Genomic DNA, 25,476 nt, shown 5'->3' on the forward strand with positions numbered 1-25,476 from the left:
TTGCTCCCCTCCTTCCCAGAGCCATAACTTTTTTATCTTTCAATATGGCCATGTGAGGGCTTGTTTTTTGTGGAACGTGTTGTACTTTTGAATTACATCATTGGTTTTACCATGCAGTGTACTAGAAAACAGGAAAGAAATTCCAAGTGCAGTGAAATTGCAAAAAAAATGCAATTTATTATTATTATTATTATTATTATTATTTATTTATATAGCACTATTGATTCCATGGTGCTGTACATGAGAAGGGGTTACATACAAGTTACAGATATCACTTACAGTAAACAAACTAACAATGACGGACTGATACAGAGGGGCGAGGACCCTGCCCTTGCGGGCTCAGAGTACCGTCACACTGAAACGACGCTGCAGCGATACGACAACGATGTCGATCGCTGCAGCATCGCTGTTTGGTCACTGGAGAGCTGTCACACAGACAGCTCTCCAGCGACCAACAATGCCGGTTACCTGGTAACCAGGGTAAACATCGGGTTACTAAGCGCAGGGCCGCGCTTAGTAACCCGATGTTTACCCTGGTTACCAGCATAAACGTAAAAAAACACTACATACTTACATTCCGTGTCTGTCCTCCGGCGCTGTGCTTTCCTCTGCACTGTCAGCGCCGGTCAGCCGTAAAGCAGAACGGTGACGTCTCCGCTGTGCTTTCCGGCTGGCTGGCGCTGACACAGGATGCAGGAGGAGTGCAGAGAAGCAGAGCGCCGGAGGACAGACAGCTGAAGGTAAGTATGTACTGTTTGTTTTTTTTACATTTACTCTGGTAACCAGGGTAAACATCGGTTTACTAAGCGCGGCCCTGCGCTTAGTAACCCGATGTTTACCCTGGTTACCAGTGAAGACATCGCTGAATCGGCGTTACACACGCCGATTCAGCGATGTCAGTGGGAGATCCAGCGACGAAATAAAGTTTCAGACGATCTGCTACGACGTACGATTCTCAGCGGGGTCCCTGATCGCAGTAGCGTGTCAGACACAGCGAGATCGTAACGATATTCCTGGAACGTCACGGATCGTGCCGTCCTAGTAATCAAAGTGCCACTGTGTGATGGTACCCTTACATTCTAAAGGATGGTGAGGATGGAGACAATAGGTTGAGGGTTGCAGGAGCTCCGGTGTTGGTGAGGCGGTAGCTCCGGTGTTGGTGAGGCGGTAGCTCCGGTGTTGGTGAGGCGGTAGCTTCGGTAGTGGTGAGGAGGCAGCTCCGGTAGTGATGAGGAGGCAGCGGGGTCAGTGCCGGCTGTAGGCTTTCCTGAAGAGATGGGTTTTCAGGTTCCATCTGAAGGATCCGAATGTGGTTGATAGTCGGACGTGTTGGGGCAAAGAATTCCAGAGGATGGGGGATATTCGGGAGAAGTCTTGGAGGCGATTAGGTGAGGAGCGAATAAGTGTGGAGGAGAGAAGGAGGTCTTGGGAGGACCGGAGATTACACGAGGGAAGATATCGGGAGATTAGTTCAGAGATATATGGAGGAGACAGGTTGTGGATGACTTTGTAGATCAGTATTAGTAATTTGAACTGGATACGCTGAGGGAATGGGAGCCAGTGAAGAGATTTGCAGAGGGGAGAAGCGGAGGAGTAGTGAGGAGAGAGATGAATTAGAGTTAAGGATGGACTGGAGAGGTGCAAGGGTGTTAGCAGGGAGGCCGCAGAAAAGGATGTTGCAGTAGTCAAGGCGGGAAATGATGAGGGCGTGCACAAGCATTTTAGTAGATTGGGGGTTGAGGAAAGGACGGATCCTGGAGATATTTTGAGCTGGAGGCGGCAGGAGGTGGAAAGAGCTTGGATGTGCGGTTTGAAGGACAGGGCAGAGTCGAAGATTACTCCGAGGAAGCGGACTTCCAGTACGGGGGAAAGTATGATGTCATTGATTGTGACAGATTAGTCAGGTAAGGAAAATGTATGGGATGGAGGAAAGATGATGAGTTCAGATTTGTCCACATTGAGCTTGAGGAAGCGAGAGGAGAAGAAGGAGGATATGGCTGATAGGCATTCTGGGATTCTGGACAGCAGAGAGGTGACATCTGAGCCAGAGAGGTAGATCTGAGTGTCATCAGCATAGAGGTGGTACTGAAATCCATGGGACTTTATGAGTTGTCCCAAGCCAAGTGTATAGATTGAGAAGAGTAGGGGTCGTAGAGCAGAGCTTTGGGGGACTCCAACAGAGAGAAAGTGGGATGAGGAGGTAGTGTGGGAGTGGGAGACGCTGAATGTGCGGTCGGTGAGGTATGAGTAGATCCAGGATAGGGCAAGGTCAACTGTGTCGAAAGTGCAATCCCACATTTGTTTCCTGTTTGTTTGTTTTTTACTAGGTTCAATAAATGCTAAAACTGAGCTGCAGTTATGATTCTCCAGGTCATTACGAGTTCATAGACACCAAACATGTTTAGGTTCTTTTTTTATCTAAGTGATGAAAAAAAATTCCAAACTTTAAAAAGAAAAGAAAAAAGAAAATTGCGCCATTTTCCGATACCTGTAGCGTCTCCATTTTTTGTGATCTCGGGTCGGGTGGGGCTTATTTTTTACGTGCCGAGCTGAAGTTTTTATTGATACCATATCGGTGCAGATACGATCTTTTGAGCGCCCGTTATTGCATTTTAATGCAAAGTCACGGTGACAAAAAAAATGTAATTCTGGCGATTTGACTTATTTTCTCGCTACGCCATTTAGCGATCAGGTTAATCCTTTTTTTATTGATAGATTGGGCGATAACAAATGTGTAGGTTTGATTTATTTATTTTTTTGATTGTTATATTTTGAATTGGGCGAAAGGGGGGTGATTTGAACTTTTATATTTTTTTATATTTTTGAAAACATTTTTTTTACTTTTGGCATGCTTCAATAGCCTCCATGGGAGACTAGAAGCTGCCATATCCCGATCAGCACTTCTACATGCAGGCGATGCTCAGATCACCTCTATTTAGCAGAATTACTCACTTGCTATGAGCGTTGTCATGCCAACACCCCGGTGACCCGCGATCAGGTGACGCGTGTCACCAGTGAGCGGATTTCCGGAGCGATTGCCGGAAGTGCTTATTAAATGCCGCTGCCGCTGTCAGAGCACGCCCCACTTTTCAGTTTTTGAATTTCCACAAAAATGTAAAATAACCAATAAATTTCATTCAACTTCACAATTTTGTTCCACTTGTTGTTGATTCTTCACCAAAAATTTACATTTGGAATCTTTATGTTTGAAGCATGAAATGTGGGAAAAGGTGGGAAAGTTCCAGGGGCCGAATACTTTCGCAAGGCACTATATACCTGATGTGTGTGCTGTGCTCGTGTGACATTTGCGCTGTGCTTCTCTAATGTTTCTGACGTGTGTGTTGCAATGTTTTTGATATCGCAAAGTTCTTATGTGTGTACATTTTATTATTGCATGCCATGTGCTTCTTGGAGGGATTCCGGTCCACAGTTTTTTCACAGGTGCCCTTTGCTCTTCTTATTTGCTCCTCTCAGTCTCTGTGTGATGAGATATTTGTGCTGCACTTTCACTTTCCTTCTTGTGTTGATGATGTTTAAAGGGGATGTCTGACTCTGACAATGTTTATTTTTGTGTGCATTGATGGATGCACAGGGCAGCGGCCTACTTGCCTGCAGTCACTCTGGTGGACACAACACTTTGGTCTTGCAAACAGCAATCACCTCCAATCACTTGACCGCTGCAGCAAATCACAGGATTCAGTGGTTCTGTTAATATTTGGACTGCAGAGACAGCTGTACCGGGACTTATGCAGACATCTGAAGCGATCTGTGCCAGATCCACAGGACTGAAGGTGAGTGAGACGAAAGGTGAGTGTGACGGAAGGCGAGCGTGATGGAAGGCGAGCGTGACGGAAGGCGAGCGTGACGGAAGGGGTGTGTGACGGAAGATGAGCATGATGGAAGGGGAGCACGACGGAAGGGTAGCGTGACGGAAGAGGTGTGTGATGGAAGGGGAGCGTGATGGAAGGTGCGTGTGATGGAAGGCGAGCGAGGCAGAAGGCGAGCGTGACGGAAGGGGAGCATGATGGAAGGCGATCATGACAGAAGGTAAGCGTGATTGAAGGGGAGCGTGACGGAAGGGGAGTGTGATGGAAGGGGTGTGTGATGGAAGAGACGCGTGATGGAAGGCGTGTGTGGCGGAAGGCAAGCGTGACGGAAGGGAAGCGTGACAGAAAGGGAGCATGACGGAAGGGGTGTGTGATGGAAGATGAGCATGACGGAAGGGGAGCATGATGGAAGGGGTGTGTGACAGAAAGGGAGCATGACGGAAGGGGAGCGTGACGGAAGGTGAATGTGACAGAAGGGGAGCGTGAAGGGCGAGGTGTGTGATGGAAGGCAAGCGTGACAAAAGGCGAGCATGACGGAAGAGGTGTGGGATGGAAGGCGAGCGTGACGGAAGGTGAGCGTGACAGAAGGGGAGCGTGAAGGAAGAGGTGTGTGATGGAAGGTGAGCATGAGGAAAGGCGAGCGTGATGGAAGGCGAGCATGACGGAAGGGGTGTGTGACGGAAGGCGAGCGTGACAGAAGGGGAGCGTGACGGAAGGGGAGCATGATGGAAGGCAATTGTGACAGAAGGTAAGCATGATGGAAGGGGAGCGTGACGGAAGGGGAGTGTGACAGAAGGGGAGCACGAAGGAAGAGGTGTGTGATGGAAGGCGAGCGTGATGGAAGAGGTGTGTGATGGAAGGCGAGCGTAACGGAAGGGGTGTGTGATGGAAGGCGAGCGTGACGGAAGGGGAGTGTGACAGAAGGGGAGCGTGAAGGAAGAGGTGTGTGATGGAAGGCGAGCGTGATGGAAGAGGTGTGTGATGGAAGGCGAGCGTGACGGAAGGGGTGTGTGATGGAAGGCGAGCGTGACGAAAGGCGAGCGTGACGAAAGGCGAGCGTGACGGAAGAGGTGTGTGATGGAAGGCGAGCGTGACGAAAGGGGTGTGTGAATAAAGAATATAGTCTTTTATTTGAAAAAAAATGACCCAGACTCCTTTTATTATTCTTAATTAAACCATATTTACTGCAATCCCTAATCCAAGCGAAGCTCTCGATCTCCTGTAATAAAAGTAAAATAAAAAAACAACAATATACCATACCTGTCCGTTGTTCTGTCTTCTAAATTCAGTGACTAGCACAAAGTCTGTCCATGAATGACCTTTTATCTATAGTGCAGAGCTCGGAGGCAACCGCTAATGTGAAGTAACAGTAGAAAGATCATTGAAGGTCTGCAGAAGAATACTTCTGAACATGAACAAAGACCCCAATAAAACTTCAGTATCATTGCCTAAAGCAAGTGAACCAAGGTCTGTGAAAGAACTGAAAATGCCAGTAATGAAATCCCACTATAGACGTGTAACAGTGACATCCAGAATGGCTGCCGCAGTCACATTTAGAGGCAGCACAGAGATCAGCGATGGACAATGAAACCAGCGCGATCTTCTGGGTATTGATAAGGCAGGTCTGAAAAAAATGACTGGAAAACCTTCTGCAGCGCCCCAGGGTCCTGGTCATTGCAGTAATATCATTCTCCTTTAGGGGGGAGTGGTGTTACGTTTGGAGGCAAAGAAGGACAACTGCATCCAGGTATCACAAACATGCAACACATTTCGCACTCCAGGCCACCAGGGGGAGCTCTGCTCCTATCTATTAGGGCACTCCTCACACTTAGGTAAAATTGGTGGCCTGGGGAGGAAGTTAGTGAGTTGCTGGCTGAGCTTCACTCAGGTAGTTGGTCCCTGGCAGGGGTGGCATCCTGTCAGAGATCGAGACAGAAGGACACGGAGCTGTGCATGCCCTGAGAGCTGCAGCTTCCAGAAAGAGACACTGAAGGAGAACTGTATTGTAGAGAGGGTGAAGAAGTCATAGCAAAGGAGTGGATTCCAGGAGGGGAACAGCCCTACACAGGCTGCCTCCTTCTGAGGTGCAGGATCCCGGTAGCCGGAACACCGAGAGAGCAATGACCTTTATGCCTTGCTCCAGAGACCGGCAGGACAGCTAATTTCACGTTACCTGTCCGTCCCTACACCCAGGAGGCATGGTGGCACCCCTTAGAGGCTGGGGCATGATAGAGTCCCTGTAAAATGCCTCAAGCCACCGGTTTGCCGTATCCATCTGGGGGACAGAGACATAACATCTACAACATCTGTGAGGACCTTATGAGAAGCTTAGCAGTAAGTACTACACGGCACTAGAGGAAGGCTACTGATTTCTACCTGGATAAGGGGACTCTGGATTTGCCTCCAAACCGGCCGGACTCTGCCTGCCCTGTGATCTGGTGCTCTGGACTGTGGATGCTGAAGCCTTCAGTAAAGGTAAAGAGACTGCAACCTTGTGTCCTAATTCTTCTCTGCACCTCTCACCATCCACCATCTACACACTGGGAAGCCCTGGGGATACACTTCACCTGTGGGAAGGTATACTATCTAGCTGCCATAACATCACCCCAGCGGACCCCTTAAAGCAGCGTCGGTCACTCTGATTGAATACCCCAGGTGGCGTCACAAACATAAACTCTATCCCTTTAAAGACCTTTCCCTTTGACACGGACGTCCCAGGGCCATGGACCAGGTCAGCCACCGTAACATTCCCCCTGTGAACCGAAGGACCTGGTACCGAGTACCCCGCTGCCCTGACAGGGCGATCCACTTCCACATGAGGCTCAAATGACCAGAGTAACGCTTTCTTGGGCCATGTTCACACAATGAGCTTTTGGTGAGATTTTCATGTTGCAGATTTTCTGCACCTATTGGTATTGAGATCAAATCACCAAAAACTGATGGTGGGATTTCAACCTTACAGTATGATATGGGCTATAAAAAGTCTGATTGCCGCTATCCAGAAGAGGAATAGAACTTGTACAACTCTTTGGTGGCCCCGCAGTTTGGGTCTTGGGTCTCTGTTGGCTCCAGGACTTTAGAACATAAAGGTTATTTAGCAATATATTCTCAGGATAATGGTGGAATGGAGTTGGGTCCCTAGAGGAGGATGTTGGCCAAAATACAGACTGAGGAAGCCTAATTGAGGAAACATTGCGATAAAAGCCATGAAGGAGCGCAGAAGAGCAGATACAAGGTCGTCACAAACAAGTCCAAGGGTAAACAATCCAGGTCAAATGCAGGACCGGAGGTCCATAAGGATGGACACCCCTAAAAAACTCCACGCTCATGAACATATGATATCACACATCCTCCACCAGCCCATTGCCTCGAGGAGCGGTGACGGTGTCCTGACGGAGAACACAGATGATTATATATATAATGTTCTCTGCGGCTACAATGTATAACAGCCTCACACTGTGTCCCAGGCTGGAGCAGGGCCAGATGGCATCAGTCCAGGCCTCTAATAAGTGCGGCTCATAAATAGTTTACTATTCCGGGTCTGCGGGCGCTTCCCATCCTCTGGCATCGTGCCGCATCACTCGTCTGCTCATCCTATTTAAAGGGAAACACAATCTACTCCATCGGCGATCACATGGGGAAACACCTTGTAGCTTCTTCTGTGGAGGTTACATCTTTTAACTAATAAAAATGCATGAATTTTATGCTTGTAGCGGAGGGACGCTTTCATGGTTTAAAGATTCTGGAACAGTTTTTTGCAGTTTTTTATGTGCCCCTTCATTCATACATTACTGATCCTGAGTTACCTCCTGTATTATACTCCAGAGCTGCACTCACTATTCTGCTGGTGCAGTCACTGTTATTAAATTCACCAAAAAGCAAAAAAATTTAATACAGTCTGTTATATCAGGCTGAGGCCTGGTGTTTCTGTGTTGTGTCGTAGCTTTGAAGGCATACTGATCAGATACAATTTAGCTCCAAGTAAATACATTTGTGTTGAGCTTTTGAAATAGTACAGTAGTCCATTTAAAATGGGCAAGGCAAGGGACAAGGAACGGGGAAGTGGACGTGATGCTGATGGTGCATGCAAAGGACGACGACGTGGCCAAGCTGAAAGTGGACGACAACAAAGACCCGCATCTTCTCGCTCGACCTTCCTGTCCCAGTTTCTAGGGGACCGCAGCACACCACTATTGAAGCCAGAGCAGTGTGAAACGGTTGTTGGTTGGCTAGTGGATAATGCTTCCAGTCACTTAGCCGTCACCACCACCATGTCATTTGCGGATGTAGAAGACGAGGTGGTGGATGACATAGTGACTGACCCAACCTGGCAGGAGGACATGCAGAGCGAGGACAGCAGCACACATGGGGAAGGAGGCATTGTGGTGGCCACCTGTGAGATCTTCCCGAGTCTGGCTATTTTTTAAAGACTTTGCTGATAACCCCAAACAGGCCATTTGCAGCACCTGCCATGCCGGCATCAGCAGGGGTAGCAAAACTACCAGCCTGACCACCACCAGCATGATCAGGCACATGGAAGCAAAGCACCCGACTTTGTGGGCCGAACACCAGGCTCCAGGAACACTGTCTGCAGGTGACACCACTGGTTCTTCCACTGTTTTGCATAGAAGCTAATCCCCAGTCCACCATGCATGTTCAGATGCCTCTGGCCCTGCACCTGTTGTTGGCCACAGTCAAGCAGCACCATCATCAAGCCCGTCCATGTCCTTGTCCCAGCACAGCCTTCAGTTGTCTATACCCCAGTCATTGGAACACAAGCGGAAATACCCAGCCAACACCCCACAGCCCACTGTCCTAAATTCTAACATTTCTCTTTTGCTTGTGCTTGAAATGTTGCCTTTTTGTCTCGTTGAGATGGAAGCTTTCCCCAACCTTATGGCGGCGACCGTCCCAAGGTACTCGGTCCCCACTCGCCACTATTTCTCCCGATGTGCCGTAACGGCATTACACCAGCATGTGTCCCACAATATTACCTGTGCTCTCAACAATGCTGTTACTGGGAAAGTGTACCTAACCACGGACACGTGGACAAGTGCTTGTAGCCAGGGATGGTACATCTTACTGACGGCACACTGGGTTAACATAGTGGAAGCCGGGACCCAGTCGGACCTTGGAATGGAACACATCCTCCCCACACCAAAGATTACGGGCCCTACGTCAATCAGGGTTGCCTCCACAGTGTACAGCTCCTGCACCTCCTCCTCTTCAGCCTCCATCTCTAAAATCATCACATCAGTCAGAAGCTGGAAGCACTGTAGCACTGCCTCAGCAAAGCGGCAACAGGCTGTGCTGAAACTAATCTGCATAGGTGACAAACCGCACAATGCAGAAGAGTTGTGGACAGCACTGAAAGAGCAGTCAGATATTTGGATGACACCACTGAATCTACAGCCAGGCATGGTCATGTGTGATAATGGCTGGATCCTGGTGGCAGCTCCGAGGCAAGGTGAGCTCACACACGTACCTTGCTTGGCCCATGTGCTTAACCTTGTGGTTCAACGTTTTCTGAAAAGCTACCCGGAGCTGCCAGATCTGCTAGTGAAAGTATGCCATCTGTCTGCCCATTTTAGAAACTCAACTACTGCTTCAGTCACACTTGCCGTGCTTCAGCAGTGTTTGCAGCTTCCAGCTCACCGACTGGTGTGTGATGTCCCCACGCACAGGAACTCTACGCTGCATATGCTGGAAAGGATTTGTGAGCAGAAGAGGGCAGTTGTTGACTACCAACATTAACAAGGCCGTCGATATTCAGTTCAGACTCCACACATAAGACTTCAGGAGTGGACATGGATGTTAGACATATGTACCATCTTCCAAAACTTTGAGGTCTGCACCAAGATGGTCAGAGGCGATGACGCCATAATTAGCATCACCATCCCGCTTCTCAGCATTCTGAAAACCTCTCTGCTAACAATTAAAGAGAATGCATTGCAGGCAGAGCACGAGGACATGGATCAAGGAACCATACAGGGGGAATACACTCAGCCCAGCCTCATGTCTTCCTAACGTGAATTGGTAGACAATGAGGAGGAGGAAAAACAGGAGCCACTTTCATGCGCTATAGACGGTACTACAAGCACAGCTGTCATACCGTCTATTCAGCGAGGATGACCTGAAGACAGGGAGGAGGAGAACAGCATGGTCAGTTGTCCTGTTGGTGAGAACACGGAAGTCTTGCCTGTTAGCAGTCTGGCACACATGGCTGACTTTATGTTGTGCTGCGTTTCACGTGACCCTCGCATTATAAAATATTTTGGTGACACTTGTTATTGGTTGGTGACACTTCTTGACCCATGCTACAAAGAGAACTTTCAATCTCTTCTGCCAGAGGCAGAGAGGTGTACTAAAATGTTGCAGTACCAGAGGGCCTTTGTAGCAGAATTACTTAGAAAATTCCCATGTGAGAACGTTGGCAGCAGACGAGTGAGTTTGTTGTACAACCAAGGAGTCCAAGCGAGAGAGACAGAAGTACAATCCAGCTCAGGCAGGGAAACAACGGCAAAGTTTTGGGACAGTTTTCTCAGACCCTTCCATTGTGCCGGCACTGATGCAAGGGGTGCTGTCACAAGAAGTGCAATGTATGTGAAGATGGTGAGGGAGTACCTTGCAGATTGTAGGAACGTCCTCCGGGATTCCTCTGTGTTTTTTTATTATTGGGTATCCAAGCTTAACACATGGCATGAACTGGCTCTCTATGCCTTGGAGGTCCTTGCCTGCCCTGCTGCTAGCGTTGTGTCAGAGCGGGTTTTTAGTGCCGTTGGTGGAATTATAACAGATAAGCGCATCCGCCTATCAACTGAAAATGCTGACAGGCTGATTCTTATAAAAATGAACAAGGCCTGGATTGGGAAAGACTTCTGTACACCACCAAGTGAAAACAGCGAAACATAACCTCAAATACATTCTCTGTTTTGGGGAGGTGTATTCTCACACCCAAACAGGGCTACCAGATTTGGTCTGTTTGTTGTCATCCTCCTTATCCTCATCCTCATCATCCACAACCAGTAGAACACCAGGGTGAACGGATTCCGTGATGCCAAAGTCACACATTTTTTATGTGCAAGTGTGTTTTTATAATTGGAAACCAAAACAAATGTTACTCACACAGGGGGAAATGTCATAAAAAAGAGATGTAAGTCTATTATTCTCATTTATTCTTATATTTTCCATTTTTCCTATCTCTGGACAGTCCTCTAATGAGGTAGTATATACCTCTACAATAGAAAATAATTCAAAGACTTTTATATCAGTAACACAGTTATTAAGGTTGAAGGAAGACTTTAAGTCCATCTAGTTCAACCCATAGCCTAACCTAACATGCCCTAACATGTTGATCCAGAGGAAGGCAAAAAAAACCATGTGGCAAAGAGTAAGCTCCACTTTGGGGAAAAAAATTCCTTCCCAACTCCACATACGGCAATCAGACTAGTTATTTTTATTTATAGCCCTGTCTCTGAGCTGTTGCTAGGGACAAACATATCTCGTTGGACACATTCTGTCTTCATATCTATGAACCTGTGTTTGCCCCTCCCTTTTGTTATTTACTTTCATCGGTGGATTCACATTTTTTTTTATTTGTTTGATTTCTTTATGATTTATCTTTGTCTTTTCATTCTCCACCACTAGATCACCAGGCTTAACGTCTTCTATGCCGCTACAGGCAGTCCATTTTTTGGCAAGGGTGTCTATGATACCCATAGTATATTTTTTTTGAATGTATCCCCCTTGGGGAAATGTTTGGCAGCCCATGCACTGTGTATATGGGTATTACAAGTCTAGGAGACACACTCCTTTACATTGGGCCTAGTTTTTAATGAGGCCTTCAGCAATGTCTCCTCATTCTCCACCAATAGATCACCAGGCTTAACGTCTTCTGTGCCGCTACAGGCAGTCCATTTTTTGGCAAGGGTGTCTATGAAGCCCATAGTATATTTTTTCAAAATTTAACCCCCATGGGGAAATGTTTGTCAGCCCATGCACTTAGTGTATGGGCATTACGAGTCTAGGAGACCTTCTCCTTTGTAATGGGATGGTTTTTTATGAGGCCCTCCTCCATGTTTCTTCCAAGGGGGGATTGGGGTGCGTGCAAATTTGGGTCAAGGCGGCCCTTACATTCAGTTCATAAGGAAACAGTATGGCAGGACCAACTGAAGAATGTGAAGTGGGTTTTCCTGTGGCCATTCAGTACCTGGGTTCAAAGGCCTATTGGGTGCATATTACTTGGTAACAGGGCAGGCCTTGCATTCAACGCAACATTTTTTCAGGAGGCTCTCCTGTACCTCTCGTGAAAGGGGTATTGGGGTGCATTGTAATTGTTGGCAGCCCAGCCACTCACTTCATGGGCAATAACAGCATAGGAGACCCACTGTTTAATAATGGCCCTTTAGGAATATTAATGCCACCTGATGCCCCTCTAAAAATAGGCTCTGTGCCTTTAAGAGTCCCTCCTTCATAAATGAAACAAGATGTGTCTGCTTATGTGTCAGACACCACATGGCCGGCTAGGGGTGTTACATGTTACAATGACATTTCCCAATGAATGCATTTGTAGTGCTTGAAAGCAATGTTAAAGTTGAAAAACGCATCAAAAACGCAGCGTCTGAACTAAGCCCAATTGGGAGAAGAACATTTTGGTCTGGGGTTAATTATTTTGCCTTGTATACAAGTCATTACTCTAGAAAGGATGTGCCTTAACATAGTAACATAGTAACATAGTAACATAGTTAGTAAGGCCGAAAAAAGACATTTGTCCATCCAGTTCAGCCTATATTCCATCATAATAAATCCCCAGATCTACGTCCTTCTACAGAACCTAATAATTGTATGATACAATATTGTTCTGCTCCAGGAAGACATCCAGGCCTCTCTTGAACCCCTCGACTGAGTTCGCCATCACCACCTCCTCAGGCAAGCAATTCCAGATTCTCACTGCCCTAACAGTAAAGAATCCTCTTCTATGTTGGTGGAAAAACCTTCTCTCCTCCAGACGCAAAGAATGCCCCCTTGTGCCCGTCACCTTCCTTGGTATAAACAGATCCTCAGTGAGATATTTGTATTGTCCCCTTATATACTTATACATCGTTATTAGATCGCCCCTCAGTCGTCTTTTTTCTAGACTAAATAATCCTAATTTCGCTAATCTATCTGGGTATTGTAGTTCTCCCATCCCCTTTATTAATTTTGTTGCCCTCCATTGTACTCTCTCTAGTTCCATTATATCCTTCCTGAGCACCGGTGCCCAAAACTGGACACAGTACTCCATGTGCGGTCTAACTAGGGTATTGTACAGAGGCAGTATAATGCTCTCATCATGTGTATCCAGACCTCTTTTAATGCACCCCATGATCCTGTTTGCCTTGGCAGCTGCTGCCTGGCACTGGCTGCTCCAGGTAAGTTTATCATTAACTAGGATCCCCAAGTCCTTCTCCCTGTCAGATTTACCCAGTGGTTTCCCGTTCAGTGTGTAATGGTGATATTGATTCCCTCTTCCCATGTGTATAACCTTACATTTATCATTGTTAAACCTCATCTGCCACCTTTCAGCCCAAGTTTCCAACTTATCCAGATCCATCTGTAGCAGAATACTATCTTCTCTTGTATTAACTGCTTTACATAGTTTTGTATCATCTGCAAATATCGATATTTTACTGTGTAAACCTTCTACCAGATCATTAATGAATATGTTGAAGAGAACAGGTCCCAATACTGACCCCTGCGGTCCCCACTGGTCACAGCGACCCAGTTAGAGACTATACCATTTATAACCACCCTCTGCTTTCTATCACTAAGCCAGTTACTGACCCATTTACACACATTTTCCCCCAGACCAAGCATTCTCATTTTGTGTACCAACCTCTTGTGCGGCACGGTATCAAACGCTTTGGAAAAATCGAGATATACCACGTCCAATGACTCACCGTGGTCCAGTCTATAGCTTACCTCTTCATAAAAACTGATTAGATTGGTTTGACAGGAGCGATTTCTCATAAACCCATGCTGATATGGAGTTAAACAGTTATTCTCATTGAGATAATCCAGAATAACATCCCTCAGAAACCCTTCAAATATTTTACCAACAATAGAGGTTAGACTTACTGGCCTATAATTTCCAGGTTCACTTTTAGAGCCCTTTTTGAATATTGGCACCACATTTGCTATGCGCCAGTCCTGCGGAACAGACCCTGTCGCTATAGAGTCACTAAAAATAAGAAATAATGGTTTATCTATTACATTACTTAGTTCTCTTAGTACTCGTGGGTGTATGCCATCCGGACCCGGAGATTTATCTATTTTAATCTTATTTAGCCGGTTTCGCACCTCTTCTTGGGTTAGATTGGTGACCCTTAATATAGGGTTTTCATTGTTTCTTGGGATTTCACCTAGCATTTCATTTTCCACCGTGAATACCGTGGAGAAGAAGGTGTTTAATATGTTAGCTTTTTCCTCGTCATCTACAACCATTCTTTCCTCACTATTTTTTAAGGGGCCTACATTTTCAGTTTTTATTCTTTTACTATTGATATAGTTGAAGAACAGTTTGGGATTAGTTTTACTCTCCTTAGCAATGTGCTTCTCTGTTTCCTTTTTGGCAGCTTTAATTAGTTTTTTAGATAAAGTATTTTTCTCCCTATAGTTTTTTAGAGCTTCAATGGTGCCATCCTGCTTTAGTAGTGCAAATGCTTTCTTTTTACTGTTAATTGCCTGTCTTACTTCTTTGTTTAGCCACATTGGGTTTTTCCTATTTCTAGTCCTTTTATTCCCACAAGGTATAAACCGCTTACACTGCCTATTTAGGATGTTCTTAAACATTTCCCATTTATTATCTGTATTCTCATTTCTGAGGATATTGTCCCAGTCTACCAGATTAAGGGCATCTCTAAGCTGTTCAAACTTTGCCTTCCTAAAGTTCAATGTTTTTGTGACTCCCTGACAAGTCCCCTTAGTGAAAGACAGGTGAAACTGTACAATATTGTGGTCGCTATTTCCTAAATGCCCGACTGCCTATCTGCAGTTTGCTAAAGATCACCTGAACAAGCCAGAAGTCCTGGAATAATGTTCTGTGATAGCGATTGACGAGTATACTCGTTGCTCGGGTTGTCGCCGAGTATTTGTGACTGCTCGGAGATTTCGTTTTCCTTGCCGCAGCTGCATGATTTGTGGCTAATAGACAGCTTGATTACATGTGGGGATTCCCTAGCAACCACGCAACCCCCACATGTACTTAGTCTGGCTAATAGCTGTAAATCATTCAACTGAGGCGATGAAAACAAAATCTCTGAACACTAAAAAATACTCGGAGGACACCCGAGCGTGCTCAAGAAATCTCGAGTAACGAGTCTATTCGCTCATGGCTAGTCCTCACCCATCCCTTGTAGATTGTGAGCCCTCGCGGGCAGGGTCCTCTGACCTCCTGTATCCTCACCCATCCCTTGTAGATTGTGAGCCTTCGCGGGCAGGGTCCTCTGACCTCCTGTATCCTCACCCATCCCTTGTAGATTGTGAGCCTTCGCGGGCAGGGTCCTCTCTCCTCCTGTATCCTCACCCACCCCTTGTAGATTGTGAGCCCCCGCGGGCAGGGTCCTCTCTCCTCCTGTATCCTCACCCATCCCTTGTAGATTGTGAGCCCTCGCGGGCAGGGTCCTCTCTCCTCCTGTATCCTCACCCATCCCTTGTAGATTGTGAGCCCTCGTGGGCAGGGTCCTCTCTCCTCCTGTATCCTCACCCATCCCTTGTAGATTGTGAGCCCTCGTGGGCAGGGTCCTCTCTCCTCCTGTATCCTCACCCATCCCTTGTAGATTGTGAGCCCTCGTGGGCAGGGTCCTCTCTCCTCCTGTATCCTCACCCATCCCTTGTAGATTGTGAGCCCTCGCGGGCAGGGTCCTCTCTCCTCCTGTATCCTCACCCATCCCCTGCAGACTGTGAGCCCTCGCGGGCAGGGTCCTCTCTCCTCCTGTATCCTCACCCATCCCTTGTAGATTGTGAGCCCTCGTGGGCAGGGTCCTCTCTCCTCCTGTATCCTCACCCATCCCTTGTAGATTGTGAGCCCTCGCGGGCAGGGTCCTCTCTCCTCCTGTATCCTCACCCATCCTTTGTAGATTGTGAGCCCTCGCGGGCAGGGTCCTCTCTCCTCCTGTATCCTCACCCATCCCTTGTAGACTGTGAGCCCCCGCGGGCAGGGTCCTCTCTCCTCCTGTATCCTCACCCATCCCTTGTAGATTGTGAGCCCTCGCGGGCAGGGTCCTCTCTCCTCCTGTATCCTCACCCATCCCTTGTAGATTGTGAGCCCTCGCGGGCAGGGTCCTCTCTCCTCCTGTATCCTCACCCATCCCTTGTAGATTGTGAGCCCTCGTGGGCAGGGTCCTCTCTCCTCCTGTATCCTCACCCATCCCTTGTAGATTGTGAGCCCTCGCGGGCAGGGTCCTCTGACCTCCTGTACCTGTCGTGACTTGCATTGTGTAAGATTATTGTACCTGTTTTTGTTATGTATACCCCTCCTCACATGTAAAGCGCCATGGAATAAATGGTGCTGTAATGATAAATAATAATAATTGCTATACAATGGACGTCCTGTGCGCTGTCCTTGGCGTGGTAATGTGTTCTTTATTAGGATTCTGACTTTAGAAGAACACATCTGTGAGACACCTGGCATGCACTTCACATTAGATCCCATCCCATAGTCTTGACGTAAAATATTATGGCCCGTCCATATAAATCTAGAAAGTGAATACTGCAGGGTGTGTGGGAACTATGTTATGTGGTTTTGTGGTCCCAAAATAAGCTCATTATTACAATTTCATGTGGTGCTTGTACATGACTCCAGGAGCTGTGGAAACATTCATGAAGGCCATCGGCTATGATCTGGAACAGGGTGAAAGGGTCAAAGAGAGGAAGTGAGATGAACACGTTCAGAAACATTACTCAGCAATAAGGAAAGATCCACACGTGTCTCCCTCGGATGTGTAATAAGACTGCATTCTTGTCTGAGGAACTGGGAAAGCCATCTGGAAATCTACTTAACAAGCTGGAAGGGCAGAAGCTCAGGACATAGAGAATAGCCAGAAAGTCGTCACGTGGGTGAAGTCCTAAAGATGGTCAAGATTTTCACACCAAAGACCTTCTTACATCAATAGGATGGGCCGGTACAGTCCGATCAGGGAGGTCCCATATAAATCAGAAGACATAATGGAGCATTGCCTTCTCTGCCTGGGGATCCTAGTGGCCGGATTCCCACCAGTCCATCATTTATAGCGTATAAGGACATTTGTGGTGGGAAAACCCATTATGACAGCGGCTTGGACAATTGCCAGAGGTCATTGCAACTGAAATAACTGGTGATGATATGGAAAAACCATTTAGAGAAGTCACCCGTCACTCTCAACTTTCAGAAGCATCAGCATGAATCAGCGTTAAGTACTTCCAGCACATAGGGCTGAGGCCAAAGGTGGGCCCAACCAATATGAAGAACGTGTCCATTATAGGGTCCCTTAGAGTGCCCATTATAGTGTCCCTTATAGTGTCCCTTGCAGTGCCCGTTATAGTGCACGTTAGAGTGTCCCATATAGTGTCCCTTGTAGTGCCCGTTATAGTGCACGTTAGAGTGTCCCATATAGTGTCCCTTGTAGTGCCCATTATAGTGCACGTTATAGTGTCCCTTATAGTGTCCCTTGTAGTGCCCATTATAGTGCACGTTATAGTGTCCCATATAGTGTCCCTTGTAGTGCCCATTATAGTGCACGTTATAGTGTCCCTTATAGTGTCCCTTGTAGTGCCCATTATAGTGCACGTTATATAGTGTCCCTTATAGTGTCCCTTGTAGTGCCCATTATCGTGCACGTTATAGTGTCCCTTATAGTGTCCCTTGTAGTGCCCATTATAGTGCACGTTAGAGTGTCCCATATAGTGTCCCTTGTAGTGCCCATTATCGTGCACGTTAGAGTGTTCCTTGTAGTGTCCATTGTAGTGCCCATTGTAGTGCCCATTATAGTGCACATTATAGTGTTCCATATAGTGTCCCTTGTAGTGTTCCTTATAGTGTCCCTTATAATGATGGATGGTTATAGTGTCCCTTATAGTGTCACTTATAGTGCCCGTTACAGTTTCCCTTATATTGCCATTGTCTCATTGTCCTCAATGATTATCCTGGGCTCCAGATCCATTCTACATAGATAACAATGGAGGAAGGCGATACAGAAAAACCGGCCATCGGAATGGCCACAAAACATGCAGCCACGGGGACTGGAGCATAGTATTCCAGCACGGTGAAGTCACTCGGTTAGCACCCGAGCATGCTCCAATAACTCCTAATCCAAGCACGCTCGCTCATCACTAGTCCAGTTTCCTTTAAGTCTCGTAACTCCTTACATTCAATCTGAAAAATTAGGAGGAAGCCTTCTCTTCCCCTACAAGAAACGCTCAGTCACATTCCCAGTAGCCACGAGCACGTGGACATATAATGCTGATCCGGGCAGTAGAGGACACCCAACACTCGGCACTTCTCCTGACTATGGAAGCCATTACTGTGGTGGAAGACGAAGGATGAGACACACCGGCTAACGGTGGACTGGATGAGCTAGCATGACCTGAAAACTCATTCATGTGGACCCTACGATCAGTGAGGTGAAATGATTGATCGTTATCAGCCATATCACTCACCGTACTTTATGGTTGTCAAAGACTGGGGCCGCGCTCGGGATCGCCCTTCACGGGCGTTGATTAGGGCCACTTTGTAGGAACGATCTGGCAGACTCGGAGCATCCATGCACTGGGTGGACCATCACAGTCTGAATCACCATATGGTTCCCCATAATCCTGTAGAATGTAAGCCCCCAAGGGCAGGGTCCTTGCCCCTCTGTACCAGTCTGTCATTGTTAGTTTGTTTACTGTGAGTGATATTTGTTGTTTGATGTAACCACGTCTCATGTACAGCACCATGGAATTAATGGTGCTATATAAATAAATATTAATAATAATAATAATCAATCATTTTTTTCTGCTCAAATTGTCAGTTTCCTGGGGTCTCCTGAACTTTTGTGAAAGTTGCATATGATGCTTGTCTACTAGTATGGAGGAGGCCCCCAGTCGGCAGCGAGAGCCACCTAAGACTAGCCTTCAGATTCTCCGGAACATCTGCTCAATTTGGGATATTACTTCTCCTATGAAGAGAGCCCACGTGGAGACATCCCAGGTCACTAGTGATGGGGCCAGTAGACACTATGTCTGCTGCCCGACCTCACCACAGCTGATCTCTGCCCCCATCTACCTAGGTGTCGGCACAATCTGTCCTCCAAAAGCTCCACCTGTCCATCATAGCTAAACGGAAAGTTTCTCTGATTACCACCAAACTAACCGATGCGATACCTGATCCCAACGTTTGACAAGCACCATGGCGTACGGCTGCGTGTGTCAGTACATAGAACTGGTCAGATATTCATGCTGGGAATGGGAAGGATCATCGTCCTGGAGGCCATCAATGGATTCCTCTGCCCAGATCAGATTCATTGACATCTGAATGGAGTTTCATAGATGCCAACAATTAAACATCTCATATATACTGCCTTATTACGTGGGATCTAGTATATTCTGCCTTATTACATGGGATCTAGTATATTCTGCCTTATTACGTGGGATCTAGTATATTCTGCCTTATTACGTGGGATCTAGTATATTCTGCCTTATTACGTGGGATCTAGTATATTCTGCCTTATTACGTGGGATCTAGTATATTCTGCCTTATTACGTGGGGTCTAGTGTATTCTGCCTTATTACGTGGGATCTAGTATATTCTGCCTTATTACGTGGGATCTAGTATATTCTGCCATATTACATGGGATCTACTATAGTCTACCTTATTACATGGGATCTAGAATAAACTGCCTTATGTGAGATCTAGTACTGTATATACTGCCTTATTATATGGCATCTAGTATATACTGCCTTAATATATGGGATCTAGTATATACTGCCTTATTATATGAAATGTAGTATCTACTGGTACACACTGAATGGGAAACCATTGGGTAAATCTGACAGGGAGAAGGACTTGGGGATCCTAGTTAATGATAAACTTACCTGGAGCAGCCAGTGCCAGGCAGCAGCTGCCAAGGCAAACAGGATCATGGGGTGCATTAAAAGAGGTCTGGATACACATGATGAGAGCATTATACTGCCTCTGTACAAATCCCTAGTTAGACCGCACATGGAGTACTGTGTCCAGTTTTGGGCACCGGTGCTTAGGAAGGATATAATGGAACTAGAGAGAGTACAAAGGAGGGCAACAAAATTAATAAAGGGGATGGGAGAACTACAATACCCAGATAGATTAGCGAAATTAGGATTATTTAGTCTAGAAAAAAGACGACTGAGGGGCGATCTAATAACCATGTATAAGTATATAAGGGGACAATACAAATATCTCGCTGAGGATCTGTTTATACCAAGGAAGGTGACGGGCACAAGGGGGCATTCTTTGCGTCTGGAGGAGAGAAGGTTTTTCCACCAACATAGAAGAGGATTCTTTACTGTTAGGGCAGTGAGAATCTGGAATTGCTTGCCTGAGGAGGTGGTGATGGCGAACTCAGTCGAGGGGTTCAAGAGAGGCCTGGATGTCTTCCTGGAGCAGAACAATATTGTATCATACAATTAGGTTCTGTAGAAGGACGTAGATCTGGGGATTTATTATGATGGAATATAGGCTGAACTGGATGGACAAATGTCTTTTTTCGGCCTTACTATGTTACTATGTTACTATGTCACTGCCTTATGTGAGATCTAGTATATTCTGCCTTATTATATGGGATCTAGTATATACTGCCTTATTACTTGGGATTTAGTATATTCTGCCTTACTATATGGAATCTAGTATATACTGCCTTATGGGAGATCTAGTACTGTATTTACTGTTGTGAATTCTGTGGCTGAATTCACACCTGTGGTCACAAGTGGTACTGCAGCTTCTGGGCTTCCTCCCTCAGGTGTTCTGGTGAGCTCGTTGGCTGCTTTGTTATTTAACTCCACCTGAGTCTGTCTTCCTTGCTCCTTGTCAATGTTCCAGTGTTGGACCTGAGCTTCTGGATCTTTCCTGTGGCCTGCTGCTCTGCTTAGATAAGTGCTTCTTTGCTTTTGTTGCTACTTTTTCTGTCCAGCTTGTCTATTCGTTTTTGCTGGAAGCTCTGAGACGCAAAGGGTGCACCGCCGTGCCGTTAGTTCGGCACGGTGGGTCTTTTTGCCCCCTTTGCGTGGTTTTTTGCTTTAGGGTTTTTTGTAGACTGCAAAGTTCTCTTTGCTATCCTCGCTCTATCTAGAATATCGGGCCTCACTTTGCTGAATCTATTTCATCCCTACGTTTGTCTTTTCATCTTGCTAACAGTCATTATATGTGGGGGGCTGCCTTTTCCTTTGGGGTATTTCTCTGAGGCAAGTCAGGCTTGTTTTTCTATCTTCAGGCTAGTCAGCTCCTCAGGCTGTGCCGAGTTGCATAGGTAGTGACAGGCGCAATCCACAGCTGCCTTTAGTTGTGTTTAGGATAGGTTCAGGTATTGCGGTCTACAGAGATTCCACGTCTCAGAGCTCGTTCTATTCTTTTTGGGTTATTATCAAATCACTGTATGTGCTCTGATTGCTGGCACACTGTGTCACTGGATTGCCTACATAACAATTTACTGCCTTATTATATAGGATCTAGTATATTCTGCCTTATTACATGGGATCTAGAATATACTGCCTTATGTGAGATCTAGTACTGTATATACTGCCTTATTATATGAAATCTAGTATATACTGCTTTATGTGAGATTTAGTATGGTATGTAATGCCTTATTATATGGGTTCTAGTATATACTGCATTAATGTATGGGATCTAGAAAATACTGCCTTATTATATGGGATCTAGTATATACTGCCTTATTACATGAGATCTAGCATATTCTGCCTTATTACATGAGATCTAGTATATTCTGCCTTATTATATGGGATCTAGTATATACTGCCTTATTATATGGCATCTAGCATATTCTGCCTTGTTACATGAGATCTAGTATATTCTGCCTTATTATATGGGATCTAGTATATACTGCCTTATTATATGGGATCTAGTATATTCTGCCTCATGATATGGGATCTAGTATATACTGTCTTATTATATGAGATCTAATATATACTGCCTCATTAAATGAGATCTAGTATATACTGTCTTATTATATGGGATCTAGTATATACTGCGTTATTATATGGAATTTAGTGTATACTACCTTATTATATGGGATGTAGTATATTCTGCCTTATATGGGATATAGTATATTTTGCTTTATTATATGAGATCTAATATATACTGCCTTATTATATGGGATTTAGTATATACTGCCTTAATATATGGGATCTAGTATACACTGCGTTGTATGGGATTTAGTATATATTGCCTTATTATATGGGCCCTAGTGTATACTGCCTTATTATATGGGATGTAGTATATACTGGCTTATTATAGGAGATGTAGAATATACTGCCTTATTATATGGGATCTAATATATACTGCTTAATTATATGGGCTCTAATATATACTGCCTTATTATATGGGATCTAGTATATACTGCCTTATTATAGGAGATGTAGAATATACTGCCTTATTATATGGGATCTAATATATACTGCTTAATTATATGGGCTCTAATATATACTGCCTTATTATATGGGATCTAGTATATACTGCTTAATTATATGGGATCTAGTATATACTGCATTATTATATGGGATCTAGTATATACTGCTTAATTATATGTGATCTAGTATATACTACGTTATTATAGGAGATGTAGAATATACAGCCTTATTATATGGGATCTAGTATATACTGCCGTATTATGAGATCTAATATATACTGCCTTATTTATGGGATCTAGTAAATGCTACCTTATTAAATGGGATCCAGTACATACTGCCTTATTATATGGGATCTAGTATATACTGCCTTATTATATGGGATCTAGTATATACTGCATTATTATATGGGATCTCATATATATTGCCTTATTTTATTGGATCTAGTATATACTGCCTTATTATAAGCGATCTGGTATATACTGCCTTATTATAAGGGATCTAGTATATACTGTCCTATTATACTGTAGGTATTATATGGGATGTAATGGTTACTGCTTTATTACATGGGATGTATTGTACGCTGATTTATTACATGGGATGTATTGTACGCTGATTAATTACATGGGATGTATTGTATGCTGATTAATTACATGGGATGTATTCTATGCTGATTTATTACATGGGATGTATTCTATGCTGATTTATTACATGGGATGTATTGTACGCTGATTAATTACATGGGATGTATTGTATGCTGATTAATTACATGGGATGTATTCTATGCTGATTTATTACATGGAATGTATTCTATGCTGATTTATTATATGGGATGTATTGTATGCTGATTAATTACATGGGATGTATTGTATGCTGATTTATTACATGGGATGTATTGTATGCTGATTTATTACATGGGATGTATTGTATGCTGATTAATTACATGGGATGTATTGTATGCTGATTTATTACATGCGATGTATTGCACGCTGATTTATTACATGGGATGTATTCTATGCTGATTAATTACATGGGATGTATTGTACGCTGATTTATTATATGGGATGTATTCTATGCTGATTTATTACATGGGATGTATTGTATGCTGATTAATTACATGGGATGTATTCTATGCTGATTAATTACATGGGTTGTATTGTATGCTGATTTATTACATGGGATGTATTGTACGCTGATTAATTACATGGGATGTATTGTACGCTGATTTATTACATGGGATGCATTGTATGCTGATTTATTACATGGGATGTATTGTATGCTGATTTATTACATGGGATGTATTGTATGCTGCTTTATTACATGGGATGTATTGTAGGCTGATTTATTACATGGGATGTATTGTATGCTGATTTATTACATGGGATGTATTGTACGCTGATTTATTACATGGGATGTATTGTACGCTGATTAATTACATGGGATGTATTGTAGGCTGATTTATTTCATGGCATGTATTGTAGGCTGATTTATTACATGGGATGTATTGTACGCTGATATATTACATGGGATGTATTGTACGCTGATTTATTACATGGGATGTATTGCACGCTGATTTATTATATGGGATGTATTGTACGCTGATTTATTACATGGGATGTATTGTATGCTGATTATCTACATGGGATGTATTGTATGCTGATTTATTACATGGGATGTATTGTATGCTGATTTATTACATGGGATGTATTCTATGCTGATTAATTACATGGGATGTATTGTACGCTGATTTATTATATGGGATGTATTCTATGCTGATTTATTACATGGGATGTATTGTATGCTGATTAATTACATGGGATGTATTCTATGCTGATTAATTACATGGGTTGTATTGTATGCTGATTTATTACATGGGATGTATTGTACGCTGATTAATTACATGGGATGTATTGTACGCTGATTTATTACATGGGATGCATTGTATGCTGATTTATTACATGGGATGTATTGTACGCTGATTTATTACATGGGATGTATTGTACGCTGATTAATTACATGGGATGTATTGTAGGCTGATTTATTTCATGGCATGTATTGTAGGCTGATTTATTACATGGGATGTATTGTACGCTGATATATTACATGGGATGTATTGTACGCTGATTTATTACATGGGATGTATTGTATGCTGCTTTATTACATGGGATGTATTGTAGACTGATTTATTTCATGGCATGTATTGTAGGCTGATTTATTACATGGGATGTATTGTACGCTGATATATTACATGGGATGTATTGTACGCTGATTTATTACATGGGATGTATTGCACGCTGATTTATTATATGGGATGTATTGCACGCTGATTTATTACATGGGATGTATTGTACGCTGATTTATTACATGGGATGTATTGTACGCTGATTTATTACATGGGATGTATTGTAGACTGATTTATTACATGAGATGTATTGTATGCTGTTTAATTACATGGGATGTATTGTAGGCTGATTAATTACATGGGATGTATTGTATGCTGATTTATTACATGGGATGCATTGTATGCTGATTAATTACATGTGATGTATTGCACGCTGATTTATTACATGGGATGTATTGTACGCTGATTTATTACATGGGATGTATTGCACGGTGATTTATTACATGGGATGCATTGTACGCTGATTAATTACATGGGATGTATTGTACGCTGATTTATTACATGGGATGTATTGTACGCTGATTTATTACATGGGATGTATTGCACCGTGATTTATTACATGGGATGCATTGTACGCTGATTAATTACATGGGATGTATTGCACGCTGATTTATTACATGGGATGCATTGTATGCTGATTAATTACATGTGATGTATTGCACGCTGATTTATTACATGGGATGCATTGTACGCTGATTAATTACATGGGATGTATTGCACGCTGATTTATTACATGGGATGCATTGTATGCTTATTAATTACATGTGATGCATTGCACGCTGATTTATTACATGGGATGTATTGTACGCTGATTTATTACATGGGATGTATTGTACGCTGATTTATTACATGGGA

The sequence above is a fragment of the Ranitomeya imitator genome, chromosome 4 (assembly GCF_032444005.1).
Source record: "Ranitomeya imitator isolate aRanImi1 chromosome 4, aRanImi1.pri, whole genome shotgun sequence".
NCBI lineage: Eukaryota > Metazoa > Chordata > Amphibia > Anura > Dendrobatidae > Ranitomeya > Ranitomeya imitator.